Raw genomic sequence first — 12,708 nt, forward strand, 5'->3', positions numbered from 1 at the left:
ACTGGTGGAGAAGGAGCTGAGGAGGGAGGGAGTACAGGAAGTACTTGAAAGGAAAGGTTTCAAAGGTATAAAAGATAGGTGCAGGAAGGGCACTCCAGGCTAAATCATTGGCCAGTGCAAAGTATCTGAGACAGGGACATGCCTGATATATTGGAGAACAGCAAAAAAGCCAAGGTTTTTGGAAGGATTTGAGCAAAGAGGAGAATGCTTGCAGAGGAAGCCAGAGATCGCTGCAGCAGGTTTTTCTTTTTTTTTTTTTTCTTTTCTTTTCTGCAGAGCCAATGCAGGGAGACTTTGACTAGGCTCTGCATCAGGCTCAGCTCCTATGAAAAAATACGTGATTTTCCTTTTGCCACTGTGGAAAGTACATAAAATTTCCAGGTTACTGATCAAGCTTCACTACTTGGCAACAGGGAAAAACTGTCTTCTCCAAACCATTAGGGATTGATTAATATCAAAATAATTTCTACCTCAGACTGCAAGTTCCACCTATCTACCAGAGCTGACAACCGAGATTGATCACCCAAGCCAAGTTAATCACAACAAATGAAAATGATGAGGCACCTGTAATTAATTACTACCCAAATGAGATCCCTATCTTTGCTAGAGGGAGCCCCTGAGTGTATCAGGTCATCCATCTTTCAGTTTCTCCTACTAGATTCATAATTTCATTGTCCTCTTGGTTCCTCTTAGAATCTGCCACGTGTCCTACACAGGTAGCGTGGTTTTTCTTCAGTTTTTAAATTATGATATGCAAGAAATATGAAAATAAAGGAAATGATAAGTACCAGGACGATGAGGGTCATTCTGTCCTGGATAGAAACTGGTATTTGTAAGTGATTTTGAAGCTCATGATCTCTTTCCCACATTTTATCTTCTTGATCTCCCCCCAAACACTGTGAATGGGGTATTTTTATCACCATTATTATTACCCAAACCTTGCACTTGAGAAACCATGGTCAAAGGTATTCAAAAAGCTTCTCAATCCTCTTCCCCAACCCCCAGTGCCACCAAACTGCCTGTTGTTGTCATCTGTTTGATGTCTTAGTATCTGGCTTGATCTCATTAACTATTTTAAACCCAGGAAAGAGTTATGTGCCAGCCACATAACACCAAAATAAATGTTTGTTGAATTGAATTGAATTGACCTTGGTGGGACACACTCTTCTCATCACTGTGCCCTCGATACCCATGTGCTCCCTCAGAACTTAGAAAAGATGTCTTCATTCTGTGGAGACGTCCCTGGAATGCAGTGAGTCCCCCCATCCCCTGTGCTGCCTCTACACTTTGTACATCTGCTGATCCTATATCATAATTCTTTATAACCATAACTTCTATTTACCTCAACACATATTTAATGAGAAAAGGTGTTAATAAGGGTCATCCATCATCTTTAGAAGTCTACTAGAGGACACAGAAATAATAAATAATAATAGTGTATGATAGGCCCTGTAAGAGTTCCAGAGGTGGAAATGGGGCAAAGGCAGTTGAAGTGCCCAGTAGAAAGTTGGAAAAAATCACCTCTGTTCTGAAGGCACTTACAGTCTAACCTCTTAGTAACATGCCAGCTAAAGGAGGTACACAAATGGAAAACAAATTGTGGTGAGTGCAGAGAGAGGCAGAAACAAATTTTATTAACATTTAAAGGCTGGAGTGATTTAATCTGGTTGGTGAGGCTAAGAAGATAATAATGGAAGGAAGAGCATTTTAGATACATTCTGCAGAAAGAGAAAGTCATCAACACACAGAGATGCCATCTTGGGTGCTGGGGTTGTGGGTGGGGAACTCCAAGTCCAGGAACAAAGAAGACCGAAAGTATGGTGACGAGTTAGTTAACGGTGGGGCTAGGAGACAACAAGGAGGTTGGCTGTGAGAGTGAGGAAGAGAAAATGTAGCAGAAGTCAAGCTGAAACTGTGGTTTGCAGCATTGTCTAAGATGCGTTGTTCCTCCTGACCAAGGGGACGATCTGTTTTAAAGTTCAAGAAGAAGGTAACTGAGATGGCCTACTGATGTTGTGGACAGACAGGGAAGTAACCAGCCTTCCGGGGACTGATTGACTCAAACTCCTGCAGGAGGCAGCGCACCAGAGGGGAGGGCAGGCTGACGTGGGGGCTCTGCAACAGAATTCCAGCTCCACCACTTTGTGTCCATGAGCAACTTCTCTGAGTCTGTTTCCACGCTTGTATGTACATAACTATTTGTTTCCATAAGTGCTGATCTTCATAGCAATCCAGCAGAATAAGAATCATTCCTGCCACTTGTACAGATGAAGTAAAGGGTTATCTAGATCACGCAATAACTAGAGGCTCCACACTTTAAGCTTCTCCATGTGTCTGTGTGTTTATTCACACAAATAGAAGCAGGTTGAGATTTCCAAAGTTCTTGAACAAAATGTTGGACCTTGCCTAGAGAGAATCCAAACTTGACTGCTACCCCCCTGAGCCCCAGTCCCTTTCTGGACTTTTTCTTGGTTCTGTCAAGGACCAGGATTACAAAAACACTCAACACTGACTTGATAATTTGCATTGATATGAAACCAATATCTAACATAAAATAAATATAAGGATGTTTATGTTCATAATTGTATAATTATAATGTTCTATGTTTATGAGGTTTATAAAAACTTTCACATGTTATATTAGCCAAGTACATCAAAGCTCTGAAGTTGGTAGCCACTTTCCATATATGGGAACTCAATCCAGTTCTCTTGCTACCTCCCTCATAGGTTTCTTACGAGCTTTAAATGATAAATATTTGCAGTTTATAGCACAATACCAATAACAAAGTATGTACTCATCAAATGTGATTATAGTTGTCTGTATCAACAGCATTGTTATCATCATATTTTCTCTTCCGTATAGCCTGGTGGAGTTATTAGGGCACAAGTGGTTGTCCTGGTTTCACAGAGAGGGGAAATTGAGGCTTGGAAGGGATAAATGGCTTAGTTTAACAAACCTGTAAGAAGAATTTAGCTTTTTTTTAACCTCCTGGTGCAGTGGTCTTTCCTTGCCATCATGCATCAGCATATCCGTATTAGTAAATTCTCCCAGTTGGGAAAAATGCTGGCAGAAAGGAAAGTTTATGAGATGAATCATTGAGATGGACAGATTGGAAAAATGTTGTTCCTTTTGCATGTTATGTTCTTGCCAGAAATCAAGTAGGTAGAGTATTTGAAGAGTAAGCAGTTAGATAAATACGGTGGTTTCGAACAATCAAGTTTGGAACCACACTAGATATATTTAACTTTTTTTATATTATACAATTCCGGCATGATGCTGAACTCATTGAGCTTGGCTCACTGCCAGATTTCTCTCGTCAGAAGTAATGACATAAAAGAATGGAATTGGAATGTTCCTAACATGAAGAAATGATAAATGCCTGAGGTGATGGATACCCCAGTCACCCCGATTTGATTAATTCATATTGTATGCCTGCATCAAAACATCACATGTACCCTGTAAATATATACAGCTATCATGTACTCCTAATAATTAAAAATAAAATTTTTAAACGAGTAATGACATAATGTGTTATAAATATCATAACCCTATATAATAAAACATATATTATTCCAGGGAAAGTTTTCCATTTAAGTCACCTTTGCAAAAATTTAGGCATGAACTAGGACTATAAATATCCAATTCAAACTCCAGTAGCATAAGGAAAAATTTAAATGTTGATGCAGCAATCGAGTGGTGATATCCTCACTGTATGCAACATTTTATCTGCTCAGAGGTCACTCTTTCTATTGCCCTTGTCTACAACTGACACCAGTCTCCATAAGAGAAATGAGGCCCCACCAGCAATTTTCTATCTTAATGAGATAAAAATCTTGGTGATCTGTGCAAGAAAGTAAAACTAAGATAAACTAGTATCTGCTACTAATAAATATTTAACAGATGTGGTCCAAATCCCTCTGCCAGTTGGAGGAAGGAAAAAAGTTCTATTTTACAACTCGGATATAATTATTGGCCACATTTCTCCAAGCAAAGACAGTGACATTGGCTCACTCCCTAGGAGAATTTTCTTCCGATCTTGGCACTGGGACTTTCTTGTCTTTAACAGATTGCAGCAATACCCTTCACTTGACCCAGTTCATTCATTCTAAAGGTACCTGGAGCCAAAACCATGTATGAGGACTAGAAAGAGAAGAGGCAGGCACAAGCTGTGTTTATATACCCACCAAAGGATTACAGTGAAACACACATATTCTAGTCACCACTGAATGCACCTGTCTGTCTGTCAACAATAGACCGGATTGATCCGGCGACCAATCACTTGACCCAGCTTGTTCAATCAGGAATTAGAAGAACTTGTCCTTAGACTCTATTAACTTTTTGGACAACTGCACAGACAGTTGTTATTGTTCCAAGTATTATGTCCCTGTCACTTCTAAACAGATCCTGTGCAAAGAGTTTTCCTAAACATCACCACTGAGACTCCTTCCAGTAACAACTCTGACCCATCCTTTAGATTGTCAAACAGCTGTTGCATAATGAGCAGGATGTTTTGACCAAGTTTATTGACCTGGACCTTTGGATCCCACAAATATTTTGCTTCAAAAATGAATTCCAGAGCTTAGGTGGGTAACATACCAAAACTATATTCATTTCCTTCTTCCATTCTTTCTCCCATGTCATCCTTTTTCTAACACTGTTACTGAAATAATTTTTCTAAAACGCTAATCTGATCATATTATTCCTCTGCTTCAAAGCTATCACTACCTCCCTAGTACCAACAAAAACAAACAACAAAAAAGCACTGCATTCTTATCCCATTTGATGTGCCTTTTCTCATCTCCAACTCTTCTCCTTATGTAATCGGTTCCCTGGTGACCAAGCACATCCTGCATGTACAGTCTCCTCTGCCTCAAAACACACAGCACATATATTCGGTCCCAATAATTTGTAGGTCATCATTGTCTTCTTCCTGGCGTCTCCCTGCTAGTTAATTTATATTTTTATTCATGAGTACATATCTATCTCACCAATATTTGAGAGCAGAGTCCATGACTTATTTTAGTTAGGGCAATGTGGCTAGGAACCTGATACATTATTGATTATGAGGACAGGTGGAAACTGTCAGACTTCCTCTTCCCTCTCATTGTGTGTCTGGCTCAAAGCTGTGTGGCCCACCAAAGAGGACAGAAAAACCTGTCAGATGCGGAAGAACTTGTCCAGAGTATGCACATAGTTTCACTCGTTAGCTAGAAGTCTAACTCCTGGATGATCCGAATCTTCCTCAGAGTGCCTGGACCTATTACCTTCCGCACAACCAGAGTTTTTGGGTTGATTCCAATCTATTGGAAGACAAGCCCTAGATAAGAATAAGCAATTGAGTAAACAGATATTTGCCCCATGGAATATACCTTTCTACGAAAAGGTTAAATCAGACACTGACGTACAGTTGGCATGTGGATAGGATGATTTTATTAAAAAATTTTCATGAATAATTTTACTGTAATTTAATCATCAATGAATATGTTATGCATATGGTCATTTTTAAAATGTATTATATCAACATTTTTTGAGCACTTACACTAAGCCTGAAGGCACACAGACTGGCAGTGCTACCCCTGCCATTGAGGAATTTCCTGCAAATGTTTCAGAGCTAGAACAGCTTAAGCTCAGTAAGGTCAAGCGATGGCTGGTTGTCAGGGATGGGTTGCCATGGACTCCAGGGAACCTCCTCTGATTTCCTATCACGGCCTCTTTCCACTCATTTTGCTGCTTCGCGGCCCACATTCAGGGTGTGACTCTGCTCTGTGTGTCTCTGAAATCTTGTCTGGATGGCTGTTGAGCTTAGAATAAAGATAGAATGTGAGGAAATAGGACCCTATTTCCCATATGACTTGGAGGAGACAAGGAAAGCAATCTTGCTGAGTTGCGCAGAGACACTGTATGTGCTAAAGCAGCTTCCCAAGGAGCATAGAGAAGTTCCTGGTCCCAGAGAATATCTGTGTCCCTTCCCACCCCCAGTTTACATTTCAAAATGCTTCTTTCCACTGGCTCACGGGGCTCAGGAAGATCTCACAGTTTCCCTGGGATGTGGGCCAATTTGATTACCTCCTTTTTCCATGCTTGGAAGCTGCTGTGCAATAATCCTTTCAACCTCTGCAAAGTCAGGAAAAGTGTGACGGCAAAGGCAATATTAGTACTTGAGAACATTTTTCCATTTTAGATTTTGAGGACTTATTACCTATCTACAAGGAAAACCCAAAGCACGATCACTTACAGTGGGCGTTAGGCTGGTCATCTCAGAGTTCTCTATAGCTCCTTTTCCACCCTGAACAGAAACTAGAGAATCCAGAGGAATATGCCCTTTGACTTTATGTTGACAGTACATGAGATGCTTTTGTAATATCTCTTCTCCACCATTATATATCATGTGTGTGTTGAAAATGGGTGGTAGATTATTTGGCTTCTTTAGATTGTAGGTCTCTAGACTATAAAAAGTTATATCCAAATGTAATGGAAAGAATGGCTGGTCAAAATTTTAAAATCCTGAATTTTGAGTTGGATTCTGTGACTAGATATGACTGTGGGTTATCTTCTTTAGGTTGGGGCTGAATTTGTTCCTGTATGAGAAGAAAATGAAACTGATAGTTGGTGTCTTAGTTCATTCATGCTGCTATAATAAAAATACCATAAACTGGTGATTAATAAGCAATAAAATTTGTTTGTCACAGTTCTGAAGTCTGAGAAGTCCAAGATCAAGGCACCAGCAAACTCAGCGTCTGGGGAGAGGTAGCCTTCTCATAGATGGTGACTTCTTGCTGTGTCCCCACATGGTGGAAGGGATAGCTAGCTCCCTGGGTCTCCTTTGTAAGTATAATAATCTCATTCATGAGGGCAGAGCCCTCATAACCTAATCACCTCCTGAAAGCCTCACTTAATAATATCATGTTGAGGATTATGATCCAGCATATTAATTTTAGGGCAACCCAAACATTTATACCATAGTAGTTGGTGGTAATTTTTTCTTCTTCTTCTTAGATACTCAGTTAATAGAACTCATTCCCCATTCTTCCTCGCAAATGTGTCCTGTGACTAAGTTCTAGGCAATGTTGCTATTTCCAAGACTGAACCATAAAAACTTTCCAAAAAAAATTCTCTCTCTATTTTGTTTTTGTTGTTGTTGAGCTTCTTGCTCTCACAGACAATCAGTAAAAGATTCTGGGTGAGATTCTAGAAGAAAGTAGAGCCTGGGTCTTTGAACCACTGTGTAGATTCCACTTGCCCAACACAGAATTGGACTTTAAATAAGAAATGCATTCCTAATGCTTTAAGCCACTTAGATTTTGAATTTGTTTCAGTAGACAGAATTAGATATCCTAACTAATACAATGTTCACCATAACATAAGCAGTCATATCAGACATGTATACAGCAAAGAATAACATTCTTTCTTCAACATCAACTGGTATGATCTTCATGGACAAACCTGGAAAAGAAAACTTCAATAGAGATTTTAGTTACTCAATTTATAAACTCAAACTAATAAGCAATATTTCTAATGAGTTTCAGGTTATTTACTAATATTATGACCTTAGAAATGTTATTTAGAGTGTCTCAGTTTCCCTAAATATAAAATAGGTGATAATGATCCTCCATTAGCTCTTCTAAGGCTAAATGAGCTCACATAAGTTCTTCCCACAGTGCGTTGAACATAATATTTGTTCAGTTGTTGTTTTTTGTTTTTTTGTTTTTGTTTTATTTTGAGAGATCATGGGAAAGTAGTGTTAACTGGTGTTACCAGTATTTCCAAAAAAGTTAGTCTCAGCTAAATTTTAGGAAATTATATAGAAAAAGAAATTATAGATGACACAAAAAAATGGAAAAATGTCCCATGCTCATGGGTTTGAAAAATCAATATTATTAGGATGTCCTTACTGCCCAAAATGATTTACATATTCAATTCAATTCTCATCAAAATATGAATGTCATTTTTCACAGAATTAGAAAAACTGTCCTAAATTTCATATGGAGCCAAAAAAAGAGCCTGAATAACCAAAGCAATCCTAAGCAAAAAGAACAAAGCTGGAGGCATTATATTACGTGACTTCAAATGATACCACAAGGCTATAGTAATCAAAACAGCATGGTACTGGCATAAAAGTAGACATCTAGATCAATAGAACACAGTAGAGAATCCAAAAATAAAACCACATACATAAAACCTGCTGATTTTTGACAAAGCAGACAAAAACATACACTGGGGAAAAGACTTCCTATTCAATAAATGATGCTGGGAAAATTGGATAGCCACAAGTAGAATGAAACTGGATCCCTATTTCTCACTATATGCAAAAATCAACTCAGGATGGATTAAATACTTATATTTATTTTATACCCAACACCATAAAAATTCTAGAAGTAAACATAGGAAAAATTCTATGGACATTGGCTTAGGCAAGGAATTTATGATTAAGACCCCAAAAGCAAATACAGCAAAAAAGTTTCTGCACAGCAAAGGAAATGATCAACAGAGTAAATAGACAACCTACAGAATGGGAGAAAATATTTGCAAACTATACATCAGACAAATGATTAATATCCAGAATCTACAAGGAACTCAAACAAATCATCAAGAAGAAAATAAATGGCCCCATTGAGAAGTGGGCAAATTACATGAACAGATTTGTTTCAAAAGAAGATATACAAATGGCCAACAAATTCATGAAAAAAAAATGCTGGACATAACTCATCATCAGGGAAATGCAAATTACAACCATAATGAGATACCACCTTACCCCTGTCAGAATGGACATTATTAAAAAGTCAAAAAACAATAGATGCTGGTGTGGATGCAGTGAAAAGGGCATGCATACATAGTGTTGGTAGGAATGTAAATTAGTACAACCTCTATGGAAAACAGTATGGACATTTCTCAAAAAACTAAAAGTAGACCTATTTGATTTGTGCTTACAAAAAGCATCCCTGGAAGCAAGTGAAAAATGGATTCATCTGGGGAGAGATAAGGCGAAAACCAGAAGAATGGAGATAACTTTGGAGGTTTTAAAAGTAACAAAGGTCATAATTAATAATAATAGCTTGAACTTTGATAGTGGGAATATGAGTGCAGAAAATAAGGGATTTTGAGAGAGATTTAGGTTAAAATGCACTCAAATAAGACTGATAAAATTTACTGGTTTAACAAAATGTAAAGAGCAAGAAATGTATATCTAATGCATGTACACCTGGGTGACCACCGTTAATGCTATATTGTATACTTGAAATTGGCTAAGGAGGTAGATTTAAGTTTTCTCACCACCAACAAAAAAAGAAAAAAAGAGTAACTATGCCAGGTAATAGATATGCTGATTAGCATGACTGTAGTGATCATTTTACAATGTATACATATATCAAAACATCAAGCTGTACACCTTAAATACAGACACTTTCTATTTTTCAACTACACCTCAACAAAGCTAAAAAGAAAAAAAGCAAGAAAGAGGGTTAAATCAAAGAAAATTCCTTGGGTGCTGTCTTGAGAATCAGGATGGAGGTGACAACATTTTCTGAAGTGTGAAACAAAGGAGGAAAAAGAGGTTACTCCAAACTGGAGCCAAACAGAAGCAATGCTCTGTTTGTGAAGTGATGAATTTGAGGTACCAGTTGGATATATAAACAGGTAAATCTAGTAATAAATATGTGTACAAGCAGACCTCAGAGATACTGTGGATTCAGTTCCTGAACACCACAATAAAGTGATTATTGTAATAAAGTTAGTTGCACAAATTAGTTGCGGTTTCCCAGTGCATATAAAAGTTATGTTCATACGATACCATAGTATATTAAGTGTGTAAGATCATTATGTGTAAAAACAATGTACATACCTTAATTAAAAAGTGTTTTATTGCTAAAAAATGCTAACAAACATCTCGGCCTTCAGTGAGTCATAATCTTTTCCTTCGTGGAGGGTCTTGTCTCCCTGATGGCTCCTGACTGATCAGAGTGGTGGTTGCTGAAGGTGGGGGTGGCTGTGGCAATTTATTAAAATAAGACAACAATGACACTTGCCACATCAATTGACTCTTCACGAAAGATTTCTATGTAGCATGCAATGCTGTCTAATAGCATTTTCAACACAGTAGAACTTCTTTCAATATTGGAGTCAGTCCTCTCTCACCCTGCCACCGCTTTATGAACTAAATTTGTGCAATATTCTAAATCCCTTGTTGTCATTTCAACAATATTCACAGCGTCTTCACCAGGAGTAGACTTCATCTCAAGAAACCACTTTCTTTGCTCAGCCATATATAACTCCTCATCTGTTGAAGTTTAATCATGAGATTGCAGCAATTCAGTCGTATCTTCAGGCTCCACTTCTAATTCTAGTTCTCCTGCTATTTTCACCACATCTGCAATTACTTCCTCCACTGAAGTCTTGAACCCCTCAAAGTCATCCATGAGGGTTGGAATCAACTTCTTCCATAAATGTTGATATGTTGATCTCCTCCCTTGAATTATGAATGTGCTTAATGGCATTTAGAATGGTGAATCTTTTTCAAAAGGTTTTCAATTGACTTTGCCCAGATCCATCAGAGGAATTACTATCTACGGCAGCTCTAGCATCACAAAATGTATGTCTTAAATAATAAGACTTGAAAGTTGAAATTACTCCTTTATCTATGGGCTGCAGAATGGATGTTGTGCTAACAGGTATTAAAACAATATTATAATAAACTCCTTGCACATCCCCATCAGAGCTCTTGGGTGACCAGGTACATTGTCAATGAGCAGTAATATTTTGAAAGGAATCTTTTTTCTGAGTAGTAGATCTCAACAGTGGGCTTAAAATATTCAGTATATCATGTTGTAAACAGATGTGCTGCCACCCAGGCTTTGTTGTTCCATTTATAGAGCACAAGCAGAGTAGATTTAGCATAGTTCTAGAGGGCCCTAGGATTTTCTGAATCGTCAGTGAGCATTGGCTTCAACCTAAAGTTGCCAGCTGCATTGGTTCCTAACAAGAGAGTCACCCTTTCCTTTGAAGCTTTGACGCCAGGCATTGATTTTTGCTCTCTAGCCATGAAAGTCCTAGATGGTATCCTCATTGAATAGAAGGTTGGTACATCTACATAGAAAATCTGCTGTTTAGTGTAGCAACCATCATCCCTGATTTTAGCTGAATATTCTGGATAACTTGCAGCAGCTTCCACATCAGCACTTGCTGGTTCATCTTCCACTTCTGTGTCATGGAGAGGGCTTCTTTTATAAAACCTCATAAACTAGCCTCTTTAGCTTCAATCTTTTCTTCTGCAGATTCCTCACTCTCTCAGCCTTCAAAGAATTGAAGAGAGTCATGGCCTTTCTGTGAATTGGGCTTTGGCTTAAGGGAATGCCTTGGCTGGTTTGATCTTCTATCCAGACCACTAAAACTTTCTCCATATCAGCAATAAGGCTGTTTTGCTTTCTTATCATTCATGTGTTCATTAATATGGTATTTAAATTTTCTTCAAGATCTTTTCCTTTGCATTTGCAACTTGACTAACTGGTACAAGAGGCTGAGCTTTTGGCCTATCTCAGCTTTTGACATGCCTTCCTCACTGAGCTTAATCATTTCTAGCTTTTGATTTAAAGTGAGAAATATGTGGCTTTTCTTTTTACTTGGACACTCAGAGGCCACTGCAGTTATTATTTAGCCTAATTTCAATATTGTTGTATCTCAGGAAATAGAGAGGCTTGAGGAAGGGAGAGAGATAGTTGGTGGGGTAGTCGGAACACATAAAACATTTGTTAAGTTCTCTGTTTTACATGGGAGCTGCTCATGGTGCCCTAAAACAATTACAATAGTAACATCAAAGATCACTGATCACAGATCACCATAACAGATATAATAATAATAAGAAAAAAGTTTGAAATATTGCAAGAATGACAATAATGTAACACAGAGATAGGCTTTTGAAAAAAATGGTGCCAATAGACTTTCTGTACACAAAGCTTCAATTTGTAAAGAGGGCAATATCTGCAAAGTGCTATAAACTGAAGTGCAATAAAATGAGATGTGCTTTTATAGAATAAGATTTATGAGTCAGAAATTTAGGAATATGATCTAAGCTGAAGTCCTAGATTTCAGAATTATTTTATAAATAGCCATGAGAATTATGATATCATCCCATGAGATTGTGCTGAGCAGTGGTTCTCCCCAGCCAGTTATGCCATGTAGAGAAGGCTTAAAAAATAATCGTGAATGGAGTTTTTAAAAAATTCCCCTTGCAGCTTTGCGCAGTGGCAGTATTGTAGCCAATAAGGTTTATCCAAGGCACCATTATTGCTAATTGAAAAATTTTCCCAATACCGCCCCCCATGACGACTTGAAATATATTCAGCATTGTCAATTTTTGACAGTCTCTACAGAGACTGAAGTTAAAAACAAAAAAAAGTAAAAAATTCCCCTTGTCACAATGATTAGAAGAGGACTTTTATATCCGTTAACCAATAAGTCTGTCATTGTGACAAGGGAAAACAAAACAACAAACATCATTCATGGTTATTACAAAATGTCATTTAGGGGGAATAAGTTCCAGAGATCTATCATATACAACATGGTGACTACAGTCAACAACAACACATTGCATACCTGAGAAATGCTGAGAGTAGATGTTATGTGTTCTCACACACAAAAAAATAAGTATGAGAGGTAATGCATATGTTAGTTAGCTTGATTTTGCCATTCCACAATGTATATATATTTCAAAACATC

General features: G+C 37.9%; 1 non-coding gene across 1 annotated transcript; it reads left to right on the top strand.

Moving 5' to 3' along the window:
- The first annotated feature begins 12,222 nt into the window (after positions 1-12,222).
- LOC138400341 (U4 spliceosomal RNA) lies at positions 12,223-12,365 on the top strand. The gene has a single exon (XR_011236243.1). It is a non-coding gene; the product is annotated as a U4 spliceosomal RNA (small nuclear RNA).
- The last annotated feature ends 343 nt before the right edge of the window (positions 12,366-12,708 follow it).

This window comes from Eulemur rufifrons, chromosome 19 (genome assembly GCF_041146395.1).
Source record: "Eulemur rufifrons isolate Redbay chromosome 19, OSU_ERuf_1, whole genome shotgun sequence".
In the NCBI taxonomy this organism is placed as follows: domain Eukaryota; kingdom Metazoa; phylum Chordata; class Mammalia; order Primates; family Lemuridae; genus Eulemur; species Eulemur rufifrons.